Source organism: Bos javanicus, unplaced genomic scaffold (assembly GCF_032452875.1).
Source record: "Bos javanicus breed banteng unplaced genomic scaffold, ARS-OSU_banteng_1.0 tig00002907_1, whole genome shotgun sequence".
Taxonomy (NCBI): domain Eukaryota; kingdom Metazoa; phylum Chordata; class Mammalia; order Artiodactyla; family Bovidae; genus Bos; species Bos javanicus.
This window is the reverse complement of record NW_026893882.1, coordinates 112,385-123,588: the sequence shown is the minus strand read 5'-3', so window position 1 is coordinate 123,588 and position 11,204 is coordinate 112,385.

Sequence of the window (11,204 nt, the reverse complement as noted above, 5' to 3'; positions counted from 1 at the left end):
CCAAGTGGGCTTTATCCCAGGGATACAAGGATTCTTCAATATCTGCAAATCAATCAATGTCATACACCACATTAACAAATTGAAAAATAAAAACCATATGATTATCTCAATAGATGCAGAGAAAGCCTTTGACAAAATTCAACATCCATTTATGATAAAAAAAAAAAAAACTCTCCAGAAAGCAGGAATAGAAGGAACATACCTCAACATAATAAAAGCTATATATGACAAACCCACAGCAAACATTATCCTCAATGGTGAAAAATTGAAAGCATTTCCTCTAAAGTCAGGAACATGACAAGGGTGCCCACTTTCACCATTCCTATTCAACATACTTTTGGAAGTTTTGGCCACAGCAATCAGAGCAGAAAAAGAAATAAAAATAATCCAAATTGGAAAAGAAGAAGTAAAACTCTCACTATTTGCAGATGACGTGATCCTCTACATAGAAAACCCTAAAGACTCCACCAGAAAATTACTAGAACTAATCAGTGATTATAGCAAAGTTGCAGGATATAAAAAGAAACTAAAGACCTATATGTAGAAAACTATAAAACACTGGTGAAAGAAATCAAAGAGAACACTAATAGATGGAGAAACATACCGTGTTCATGGATCAGAAGAATCAATATAGTGAAAATGAGTATACTACCCAAAGCAATCTATAGATTCAATGCAATCCCTATCAAGCTACCAACAGTATTCTTCACAGAGCTAGAACAAATAATTTCACAATTTGTATGGAAATGCAAAAAAACCTTGAATAGCCAAAGCTATCTTGAGAAAGAAGAATGGAACTGGAGGAATCAACCTACCTGACTTCAGGCTCTACTACAAAGCCACAGTTATCAAGACAGTATGGTACTGGCACAAAGACAGAAATATAGATCAATGGAACAAAATAGAAAGCCCAGAGATAAATCCACACACATATGGGCACCTTATCTTTGACAAAGGAGGCAAGAATATACAATGAATTAAAGACAATCTCTTTAACAAGTGGTGCTGGGAAAACTGGTCAACCACTTGTAAAAGAATGAAACTAGACCACTTTCTAACACCATACACAAAAATAAACTCAAAATGGATGAAAGATCTAAACGTAAGACCAGAAACTATAAAACTCCTAGAGGAGAATATAGGCAAAACACTCTCTGACATACATCACAGCAGGATCCTCTATGACCCACCTCCCAGAATATTGGAAATAAAAGCAAAAATAAACAAATGGGACCTAATTAAACTTAAAAGCTTCTGCACATCAAAGGAAACTATTAGAAAGGTGAAAAGGCAGCCTTCAGAATGGGAGAAAATAATAGCAAATGAAGCAACTGACAAACAACTAGTCTCAAAAATATACAAGCAATTCCTACAGTTCAACTCCAGAAAAATAAATGACCCAGTCAAAAAATGGGCCAAAGAACTAAATAGATATTTCTCCAAAGAAGACATACAGATGGCTAACAAACACATGAAAAGATGCTCAACATCACTCATTATCAGAGAAATGCAAATCAAAACCACTATGAGGTACCATTTCACGCCAGTCAGAATGGCTGCGATCCAAAAATCTACAAGCAATAAATGCTGGAGAGGGTGTGGAGAAAAGCGAACCCTCTTACACTGTTGGTGGGAATGCAAACTAGTACAGCCACTATGGAGAACAGTGTGGAGATTCCTTAAAAAACTGGAAATAGAACTGCCTTATGATCCAGCAATCCCACTGCTGGGCATACACACTGAGGAAACCAGAAGGGAAAGAGACATGTGTACGCCAATGTTCATCGCAGCACTGTTTATAATAGCCAGGACATGGAAGCAACCTAGATGTCCATCAGCAAATGAATGGATAAGAAAGCTGTGGTACATATACACAATGGAGTATTACTCAGCCATTAAAAAGAATACATTTGAATCCGTTCTAATGAGGTGGATGAAACTGGAGCCTATTATACAGAGTTAAGTAAGCCAGAAAGAAAAACACCAATACAGTATACTAACGCATATATATGGAATTTAGAAAGATGGTAACAATAACCCTGTGTACGAGAAAGCAAAAGAGACACTGATGTATAGATCAGTCTTATGGACTCTGTTGGAGAGGGAGAGGATGGGAAGATTTGGGATAATGGCATTGAAACATGTATAATATCATGTATGAAACGAGTTGCCAGTCCAGGTTCAATGCACGATACTGGATGCTTGGGACTTGTGCACTGGGACGACCCAGAGGGATGGTATGGGGAGGGAGAAGAGAGGAGGGTTCAGGATGGGGAACACATGTATACCTGTGGCGGATTCATTTCGATATTTGGCAAAACTAATACAATATTGTAAAGTTTAAAAATAAAATAAAATTTTTTTAAAAGTGTTTCGTTAATATATGCATGTATGCCAATTTGCTTCATTCTCATTTGACTCTTTGTGACCCTATGTACTGTACCCCACCAGGCTCCTGGGTCCATGAGATTCTCCAGGCAAGAATACTGGAGTGGGTTGCCATGCCCTCCTCCAGGGGATCTTCCCAACTGCATGCAGTAATAGTATGTAATAGTGCATGCAGTAAGGTGAATCACATAACCTAAAGGAGTAACCAGACCAGATCTATATTTTCTAAATTTCCAAAGAGCCTCATGGTGTTACTCAGAGGTCATGTAGGTTTGGGTCAATCTTATATACACAGTGTTTTATGTCAGTGATGGACTAGCAGAAAAGAAAGGGATTTACTCTATACATATTTTACTATGTTGAAGGCCACCAACCCAGTGGTTGCTAGTTATTACACTGTTGCCCAGATCTCTACAGTGTGCTTCAGTTTAGTTCACTCAGTCGTGTCCAACTTTTGGACCCTATGGACTGCAGCATGCCAGGCCTCCCTATCCATCACCAACTCCCAGACCTTGCTCAAATCCTTGTCCATCAAGTCGGTGATGCCATCCAACCATCTCATCCTCTGTCCTCTCCTTCTTTCCTGCCTTCAATCTTTCTCAGACTCAGGGTCTTTTCCAGTGAGTCAGTTCTTCACATCAGGTGGCCAAAGTTTTGGAGTTTCAGCTTCAAAATCAGTCCTTCCAATGAATATTCAGCATGCCAGGCCTCCCTATCCATCACCAACTCCCAGACCTTGCTCAAATCCTTGTCCATCAAGTCGGTGATGCTATCCAACCATCTCATCCTCTGTCCTCTCCTTCTTTTCCTGCCTTCAATCTTTCTCAGACTCAGGGTCTTTTCCAATGAGTCAGTTCTTCACATCAGGTGGCCAAAGTTTTGGAGTTTCAGCTTCAAAATCAGTCCTTCCAATGAATATTCAGGACTGACTTCCTTTACGATGGCTGGTTGGATCTCCTTGCAGTCCAAGGGACTCTCAAGAGTTTTCTCCAACACCACACTTCTAAAGCATCCATTCTCTGGCGCTCAGCTTTCTTTATGGTTAAACTCTCAGATCCATACATGACTAGTGGAAAAACCAACGTTTTGACTAGATGGACCTTTGTGAGAAAAGTAATGCATCTGCTTTTTAATACGCTATCTAGGCTGGTCATTTTTCATTTTTCTAGGTTGGTCACTTTTCTTCCAAGAAGCAAGTGTCTTTTAATTCCATGGCTGCGGTCACCATCTGCAGTGATTATGGAGCCCAAGAAAATAAAGTCTGTCACTGTTTCCATTGTTTCCCAATATATTTGCCATGAAGTCATGGGACCAGATGCCATGATCTTCATTTTTTGAATGTTGAGTTTTAAGCCAGCTTTTTCACTGTCCACTTTCACTTTGATCAAGAGGCTCTTCAGTTCCTCTTCATTCTCTGCCATAAGGGTGGTGTCATCTGTGTATCTGAAGTGATTGATATTTCTCCTGGCAATATTGATTCCAGCTTGTGCTTCATCCAGCCTGGCATTTCATATGATGTACTCTGCATCTAAGTTAAATAAGCAGGGCGACAGTATACAGCCTTGACATACTCCTTTCCCAATTTGGAACCAGTCCATTGTTCCATGTTCAGTTCTTACTGTTGCTTCTTGATTGACCTGCATACAGATTTCTCAGAAGGCAGGTAAAGTGGTCTGGTATTCCCATCTCTTGAAGAATTTTCCACTCTTTTTTGTGATTCACACAGTCAAAGGCTTTGGCATCGTCAATAAAACAGAAGTAAATGTTTTTCTGGAACTCTTGCTTTTTCTGTGATCCAACAGGTGTTGGCAATTTGATCTATGGTTCTATAAAAATGTCCAAATTAGTGATTAGCAGGAGTTTAGCTCTTCCCTGGAATGTTGCCCACACATCAGCCCTCCCTTCTCTGTCTGTCTCTCTGTTTTTTGCATTCTGACTTCAAGTGTCTGAAATGTAAAATTCTACAAGGCAACCCATTACACTTTTATCCATGTGAGTCAGGATTCTCTTAGCACTGCTCCTCCAAAACAAATAAAGGGACAAATTAAGTGTTGAGTCTCACTAAATCCAGAACCATCTGTGTGCATTAAAACAGCTTTATTCTTGTTTATTTGTAGAGCAGAAAATGTTGGTATTCCCTATGCCATATGATTACTGGGAGTGTCAGATGAAACAGTGAGGGTGAAATGTGTAGGCACAAATTACATGCAGAAAAAATGTTAGTTGCTAGTGACCCATTGCCTCATTAATCTTCTGAACACCATGGACACAAAACTATGAGACTGTCATCCAGCTATGTGGATAAAATATGTGGTACCCAACCAATTTGGGTTAATTTTCCCACCACTTTTCTTGTTATGTAAAGGTTGATTTCATGACCTTGGCCTCCTATGGACCTACTTTTTTTTTAATTTTTGTTTTATTGAAGGATAATTGCTTTACAGAATTTTTGTTTTCTGTCAAACCTCAGCATGAATCAGCCATAGGTATACATATATCCCATCCCCCTCCCCATCGCACCCCTCTAGGTTGATAGAGAGCCCCTGTTTGAGTTTCCTGAGCCATATAGCAAATTCCCTTTGGCTATTTTGCATATGGTAATGTAAGTTTCATGCTACTATTTCTATACATCTCACCTCTCCTCCACCCTCCCCATGTCCATAAGTCTATTCTCTATGTTTGTTTCTCCATTGTTTCCCTGTAAATAAATTCTTCAATACCATTTTTCTAGATTCTGTATATATGCATTAAAGTACAATATTTATCTTTCTCTTTCTGACTTACTTCACTCTGTATAATAGGTTCTAGGTTCATCCACCTCATTAGAACTGACTCATATGTGTTCCTTTTTATGGCAGAGTAATATTCCATTGTGTATATGTACCACGACTTCTTTATCCATTCATCTGTTGATGGATATCTAGGTTGCTTCCATGTTCTAGCTACTGTAAAAAGTGCTGCAATGAACAATGGGATACATGTGTCTTTTTCAATCTTTGTTTCCTCAGGGTATATGCCTAGGAGTGGGATTGTTGGGTCATATGGTGGTTTTACTCCTAATTTTTTAAGGAATCTCCATACTGTCTTCCATAGTGGCTGTATCAACTTACATTCCCACCAACAGTGCAAGAGCGTTCCCTTTTCTCCACATCCTCTCCAGCATTTATTCTTTGTAGACGTTTTGATAATGGCCATTCTGCCCAGTGTGAAGTGACATCTCATTGTAGTTTTGATTTGCATTTCTCTAATAATGAGCGATGTCGCACATCTTTTCATGTGTTTGTTAGCCATCTGCATGTCTTCTTTGGAGAAATGTCTGTTTATGTCTGTTTCCCACTTTTTGATTGGGTTGTTTGTTTTTCTGGTATTGAGTTGCATGAGCTGTTTGTGTATTTTGGAAATTACTCCTTTGGCAGTTGTTTCCTTTGTTATTATTTTCTGCCACTCTGAGGGTTGTCATTTCACCTTGTTTAGTGTTTCCTTTGCTGTGGAAAAGCTTTTAAGTTTAATCAGGCCCCACTTGTTTACTTTTGTTTTTATTTCCATTACTCTAAGTGGTAAGTGGTCGGTCATAGAGGATCTTGCTTTGATCTGTTTAGTTGTAATTTCTGTTGTAATCTCTCCTTTTTCACTTCTAATTTTGTTGATTTGATTCTTCTCTCTTTTTTTCTTGATGAGTCTGGCTAAAGGTTTTACAATTTTGTTTATCTTCTCAAAAAACAAGCTTTTAGTTGTATTAATTTTTATTATTGTTACTTTCATTTATTTTTCATTTATTTCCACTCAGATCTTTATGATTTCTTTGCTTCTACTAATTTTGGGGGTTTTGTTCTTCTTTTTCCAATTGTTTTAGGTGTAAAGTTAGGTTGTCTGTTCAATATTTTTCTTGTTTCTTGAGGTAGGATTGTATTGCTATAAACTTCCTCTTAGAACTGCTTTTCCTACATCCCATAGGTTTTGAGTTGTCATGTTTTCATTGTCATTTGTTTCTGGAAATTTTTTTATTTCTTCAGTAACCTGCTGGTTATTTAGAAACGTGTTGTTTAATTTCCATGTGTTTGTGTTGCTTACCGTTGGTTTTTTTGATATCTCGTCTCATAGCGTTGTAGTCAGAGAAGATGCTTGACACGATTTCAATTTTCTTCAATTTACTGAGGCTTGATTTGTGACCCAAGATGTTTTCTCTTCCTGGACAATGTTCCATGGCACTTGAGAAGAAGGTGTATTCCTCTGCATTTGGATGGAATGTCCTGAAGATATCAATGAGATCCATCTCACCTAAAGTATCACTTAAGACTTACGTTTCCTTATTAATTTTATATTTTGATGACCTGTCCATTGGTGTGAGTGGGGTGTTAAAGTCTTCAACTATTATTGAGTTATTGTCAACTTCTCCTTTTATCTCTGTTAGTGTTTGTCTTATGTATTGAGGTGCTCCTATGTTGATGCATAGATATTTACAATTGTTATGTCTTCCTCTTGGGTTGATCCCTTGATCATTATGTAGTTTCCTTCCTTATCTCTTGTCATCTTCTTTATTTTAAGGTCTATTTGTCTGATATGAAGATTGCTACTCCAGCTTTCTTTTGCTTCCCATTTGCATAGAATATATTTTTCCATCCTCTCACTTTCAGCCTATATGTGTCTTTAGGTCTGAAGTGGGTTTCTTGTAGACAGCATATATATGGGTCTTGTGTTTGTATCACTTCAGCCAGTCTGTGTCTTTTGGTTGGAGAATTTAATCCATTAACATTTAAAGTAATTATAGATATATATGTTCCTATTGCCATTTTCTTAATTGTTTGGGGTTGATTTTGTAGATCTTTTTTCTTCTCTTGTATTTCTTGACTATATAAGCCCCTTTAACATTTGTTGTAAAGCTGGTTTGGTGGTACTGAATTCTCTTAACTTTTGCTTGTCTGGAAACCTTTTTATTTCCCCACCAATTTTGAATGAGATCCTTGCTGTGTACAGTAATCTTGGTTGTAGATTTTTCCCTTTCAGTACTTTAAATATGTTCTGCCATCCCCTTCTGGCCTGCAGTTTCTGCTGAAAGATCAGATGTTAAGCATATGGGGTTTCCCTTGTATGTTACTTGTTGTTTCTCCCTTGCTGCTTTTAATATTCTTTCTTTGTGTTTAGTGTTTTTTAGTTTGATTAGTATGTGTCTTGGTGTGTTTCTCTTTGGGTTTATCCTGTATGGGACTGTTTGTGCCTCTAGGACTTGACTGACTATTTCCTTTTCCATGTTGGGGAAATTTTAACTGCAAGGAGAAAAGAGCTGTAGGAAAGGCACACAAAGGACTAAATGTAGAAAAATAAAATAGGTTTAAAAATTAAAAATATGAAAAAGAGTAGAGTAAAGAATGGAAGAAAGAACAAAGAAAAACAAAAAGGAAAGCTCCACAGAACTTCAAAAGCCCAACATAGAGGCAAAGTTTTATAACAACAATAAAAAGTATGACTGAATATACACATATACATATACACCCGTAAGTAGAATCAAAACAGTCCAACAAAAATAAAGTACTAACCCAGTACTTTAATAGACTGACCCAACAAACAAAGGAAACCAAGAATTATATCCTCCAGAACAAAACTAACTAAAGCACAAACTGGGAAACAAAACTAAAGCAAGGTGTCAATTTTGGAATTAAGCAATGAAAATGAAACAAATATGATGAGAAGAAAGGAGAGAAAGAAAACAAAGAATAGATATCAAAATTAGATAGAGGTAAATAAAGAAGATTTATATACATTAAAGATTAACTGCAAGGGAAAGAACATTAGGAAAAGCAAGCAAAAGAATAAATGTATAAAAAAAAATAATAGGTTTTTAAAAAGAAAAAAGGAAAACCCCACAGAACTGCAAAAGCCCAATGTAGAGGCAGAGATTTATAACAACTATAAAAAATGTGACTGAGGAAAACAACAAAGCTCAAAAGTTTCATTGGATTTCATAGTGCCAACAAAATCAACAACTACAACAGATGGGGAACAAAGAGGAAAAAAAAAAGAATCTACAGAACAAGTGAAAAATTAAGATTAAAAAATGTTTTTCTTGAGTGTCTGCTGTCAGAGTCCTTTCCCTTGCTGGGAGTCACAGTCCACTTTACCTACCTAGGATAACTGCCAACGTTCTGCTGACCTCTGGACCTGCTGTAGGGGAAGCTCATATTCTAATCTGGTCCTCCTCTTGTGTGTTCTTGCCTCCAGTGTCCACAACTATCAGAACTAGTGTGTTTTCTCTTGTGGGAGCTCTCAATGACCTTTTATATATTCCATAGACCTAGAGTCTGCCTAGTTGATCATGCGGATTTAATCTGCCACTTGTACAGCTGGTGGCAAGATTTAGAGTCTTCTTCCTTAGCCACACTGCCCCTGGGTTTCAATTGTGGTTTTATTTCCACCTCTACATGTGGGTCATCCACTGGGTTTGCTCCTGAGGCTGCCCGGAAGACTTCAGTTTGCTCCTGTGAGGGCCAAGTGTGGAGGTGGTGGAGCTCTTTGGGTCGCAGCAGTTCTGATAGCACCAGGTACTCAGGGGAGTTGGTGGCTAGGGCAGCAGGAAATATAGTGCTCTAGAAGGGTATGACAACCAGTATGGTCCAATACCCTCTAATATTCTTGCCTGGCAAACCCCCTCTCCCTGAAAGAGAAGCCTGGAAGGCCACAGTCTACAGGGTTGCAAAGAATCAGACATAACTGAAATGACCTTGCCTGCATAGATGCTAGGTTTTTTTGCCTGTGGCAGCTCTGCCCCAATAAGAGTTGAGCGTGACAGTAACGCAGCTCCCTGGCTTGAGGAGACCCTGGCAGCACCAAGTGTGCAGAGACACGGATTGCCTCCAGTGCAGAAGTTATGGCCCTAACTAGACACTTTTTCGAGCCTCTGGTAGCTGGCGATCAGAAGGCCTCTCTAGCCAGTCTTTCTCCAAAGCTCCACCCGTTCAGGCACTTAGAGGGCTCCCTTGCCTGAGGTCCTTCTCTGTTGTTCAGTATATCAGGCACATGGGGCGGGGCTCCCTTGACTGTGGTCCTACTCTGTGGATCAGTACATAAGGCACTTAAAGGGGCACCCTGGGTGGGGTCCTACTCTGTAGATCAGCACATCAGGCACATAGAGGGAACCCCCTGGCTGGGGTCCTACTCTGTAGATTGGTGTGTCAGTCACTTAAAGGAGTGCCCTGGGTGTGGTCCTACACTGCAGTCCAGTGCATTAGGTGTTTGATGGGCCAGCCTCTCTTTTATTCAGCTGCTGATGCTGGTGTGTGGGGAGAGAGCAGATGTGGTGATGGCCCCACCCCCTATGCGTGACTCAGCAGTATCACCTTGTTTCCATGGCTGCCCGGTTTTTCTCCACCAGCATATCCCAACACCATCTCCTCCCTCACATGCCCTCAATCTGTCTCTCCACAGTAAACAGCAGGTCTTACCCTGAGATTGCTCCACAATCCCTAAACTCCAGCTCCCAGCTGCTGTGCCTTCCAAGGCACCAGTGTCCCTGTCTGAAGTATGTATGGCTACAGCAAGGACTGTCTGATTCTCATCCCATTTAGGCTGCCACAGATCAGCTGTTTCACTCTCAGCCTTAAATGTTTCTCCTCTAACTCAGACAGTTGCCCCAATGTGGGAATCGGACCCCTGCTTCAGTTCCCCCACCTGCCGAGGGCAGGTCCAGTCCTACTGACACTTCTGTTTTTCCCCCTAGTTCCTTTGTCCTACAGAGTTTTTCCTGGTTCTATACGTTCTTTTCCACTGGTCAGGTACTCCTGTCTACTCTCAGCTTGTGTTCTGCCTGCACTTCTGTGTCTGAAGGTACATTCCTGATGTATCCACAGAGAGAGATGTACTCCACATCCACCTACTCCTCTGCCATCTTGTCCCCATGAACCCACTTTTATCAACATACTGAGTTCACCAACCAACCAACAAACCAAGCAGAAAACAAAAATACTTCTCATTGTGAGGATCTTAACCTTATAGAAATTTATAGAAATGCAAAGTAGCAACTTTTCTTTCCCAATGCTGAGAAACATGTTTCAAATATAAACTATTATAATGGACATATTTGTTTTAAAATTTACTCTATGAGATACATTTTGGCCTGTAAAAGTTGAACTAGTGTATTGAACTTTGTGTTAGGGAAACTGGGTTAGCCTCTTTTATATGGTAAGATGTTCAGGCATAGGGGAAAGTGCTATAGCACAGTATAGACAGTAACAACATTATAAAACAAAGAAAAATGGCCAAGAGATGGAACTGACATTAAATACAGTGCAAGAATTTTTGAAGAAGGTAACCAGGACACTGTTTTTCTGCTGAATGTTTTTCAAGTGCCCATAGTAAATATACATACTCAGATTTACCATTTAGGCCCACATTTCGGCTGGATCATGGAAAAAGCAAGAGAGTCCAGAAAAACATCTATTTCTGCTTTATTGACTATGCCAAAGCCTTTGACTGTGTGGATCACAATAAACTGTGGGAAATTCTGAAAGAGATGGGAATACCAGACCACCTGACCTGCCTCTTGAGAAATTTGTATGCAGGTCAGGAAGCAACAGTTAGAACTGGACATGGAACAACAGACTGGTTCCAAATAGGAAAAGGAGTTCGTCAAGGCTGTATTTTGTCACCCTGTTTATTTAACTTATATGCAGAGTACATCATGAGAAACGCTGGGCTGGAAGAAGCACAAGCTGGAATCAAGATTGCCAGAAGAACTATCAATAACCTCAGATATGCAGACGACACCACCCTTATGGCAGAAAGTGAAGAGGAACTAAAAAGCCTCTTGATGAAAGTGAAAGTGG